Source organism: Panthera onca, chromosome A3 (genome assembly GCF_046562875.1).
Source record: "Panthera onca isolate mPanOnc1 chromosome A3, mPanOnc1 haplotype 2, whole genome shotgun sequence".
NCBI lineage: Eukaryota > Metazoa > Chordata > Mammalia > Carnivora > Felidae > Panthera > Panthera onca.
This window is the reverse complement of record NC_138341.1, coordinates 91,395,815-91,398,447: the sequence shown is the minus strand read 5'-3', so window position 1 is coordinate 91,398,447 and position 2,633 is coordinate 91,395,815. Positions and strand designations below refer to the sequence as shown.

Sequence of the window (2,633 nt, the reverse complement as noted above, 5' to 3'; positions counted from 1 at the left end):
ACACTGTACAAAAATTAACTCAAAATGTATTGTGGACCTATAAAACTTAAAGTGAGAAAAAATGTAGAAGAAAACTTACAAAATCTCTGTGACTGCATGTTTGGTAAAATTTCTTAGATTATGATCCCAAAAGTCCAATATATAAAAGGGAAAAATTGACAATAAAATTTTATCAATTTAAAACCATCTACTTTATAAAGATACTGTTAAAATAAAAGAAGCCAAAGCTGAGGGGGAAAAAAATTTACAAACCATATATTTGAGAAGGTATATGTTGCTGTTTCAGAATAAAGAATTTTCAAAATTCCCAAAAAGAAAAAAGAAATAAGTGTTTGTTTTAGCAGTATATACACTAAAAGTTGGAACAATACAGAGAAGAGTACCGTTGGCCTTATGCATGAATGACTCACAAATTTATGAAGTGTTCCATATTTTCACTGGTTCCAACTAGCAAAAGGTACAAGCTTCCAATTATTAGATAAATAAGTATTGGGAATGTAATGTACAACATGAGGACTAGAATTAACACTTGTGTATGGTGTATTTGAAAGTTGCTAAGAAGTAAATCCTAAAAGTTCTCATCACAAGTAAATAAAATTTTTCTTCTTCTCCTTCTCCTCCTCCTCCTCCTCCTCCTCCTCCTCCTCCTCCTCCTCCTCTTCCGTCTTCTCTTCTTATTCTTTTTCTTCTTATCTTTTATAATCTATATGAGATTGTAATCAAAACCACGTGAGCTCACTCCTTGGTGAGTCAGAAATTGCACCAAGTAAGTTGTCACAGGAAGAAAACTTTCATGTGCAGCAAATAAGGCCATCATGAGGAATGGCTTCCAAAGCTATGACTCCCTGAAAGATGGTGAATTGGTTCCTTTTATTTTAGGGTTAGGATGAGTATTTAGTTGGGAAGCCTTATCTTCATACGTTGTGGCAGGAATAACCACACCAGCACCTTAAGGCAACATGACTATACATACAATGTATGTTATGTAAAGTAGGCTAAGTATCCTCCTTGGGTAGAGATTTTAGTATTATAATGAGGTAAAAGTAGTGGTAGATCATTTCAGGGGTCACTCCAAGGTTCATCTGCACAAGCTCGAGTTGGGGGGTTTAGCTCAAAGTTTCTGGGTGGTCTGGGGAAGCAGGAGGTCTTATCATTGCAGTCACCATCATCTTGGGGGTGGTTTTAGGTCTCATTTGCCTGGGTTAAGAGGAGAACCTGAAAGAAGAGCTTAGGGGAAAATGTAAGACAAATGTTAGTGAGCACAAGGAGGTGGGCAGTAAAGGCCAGGTCTTGGGGTATATCTGGTGACAAGATGATAAATATAACAAAACTTAATGTTGTCATCACTTCATAATATATGTAGGTCAATATACATACATACAGCGGAGTGTTACTGGCAATCAAAAAGAATGAAGTCTTGCCATTTGCAACAATGTGGATAGAACTAGACTGTATTATGCTAGGTGAAATAGGTCAGTCGCAGAAAGACAAATATCATATGATTTCACTCACATATGTAATTTAAGAAACAAAACAGATGAACATAGGGAAAGGGAAGCAAAACTAAGATAAAAACACAGAGGGAGACAAACCATAAAAGACTCTTAAATACAAAGAACGAATTGAGCTTTGCTGGCAGGGTGTTGGGTGGTAGAATGGGATAAATGGGAGATTGGCATTAAAGGAGGCACTTGCTGGGATGAGTACTGGGTGTTACATGTAAGTGATGTAGTGATCACTAAATTCTATTCCTGAAAAGATTATTACACTATGTTAACAAACTTGAATTTAAATTTTAAAAAAAGAAAAAGAAAAAGATGCATATGACAAAACTTGTGAAGGTGGCATATAGTGCCAGAAATTGAGATACTTCACCAAGAATTATCTGTAACTTGTTCAAATTCTAATGTCCTGGCCTCACTCTCAAAGATTCTGATTAATTAAGGCTCTGGTGTAGCTGAGCTCTGAATTTCTAAATATTTCTGATGCTTCCAATGAACAATAGATTCGGGGAACACTAGGATTTCTTCAATATTTCTCAAATTGTGATCTAGATAACATGACCCTTTAGATCTGCATTTCTTAAACTACAATGCATAAAATATTGCTGAAAATGCAGACTCCCTGGCTCTAGGCTCAGAGCTTAAGACTCAGTGAGATCAAGGAGCACACATTTGTAACAAGAACACTCAATGAGATCTATTGTAAATGGCCCTCAGATCAAACTGAGGGATTGGATGGACTTGGTATAATGGGCCCTGAGTGTGAAACAAGATGGAGGAGGTTCTCATTAATCAGAAGACCCATGAGAACATCAGATTCTTTCCCCAGAGCTCTGCCATGAAAGCAGGCCTGTTGGACGTGTGTGAGTCAACAGTTCCTCCACACCATGGCAGGCCTGGTTTTCTAGATTGCACACATAAAACCTGGCTTTTCAGCAAAACTAACTGTCCCAAACTTCATAGCCTTCAGGACCCAGCCATCTGTTTAATGAGTGCACATGAAATACACACATTGTGGAAATACAGTAAGCTGCAAAAGAACTGTTCAATTCATGTATCAGAATCATTATGAATTATTTTTGGAACACTATAACAAAGTGAAAGGAAAATTAACTAAAAGATGCCTACTCT

The 2,633-nt window shown here is 36.9% G+C and overlaps 1 non-coding gene across 1 annotated transcript; it reads left to right on the top strand.

The window, feature by feature from the left end:
• Window positions 1-332: 332 nt before the first annotated feature.
• Window positions 333-436, top strand: LOC132672673 (U6 spliceosomal RNA). The gene has a single exon (XR_009607638.1). It is a non-coding gene; the product is annotated as a U6 spliceosomal RNA (small nuclear RNA).
• The last annotated feature ends 2,197 nt before the right edge of the window (window positions 437-2,633 follow it).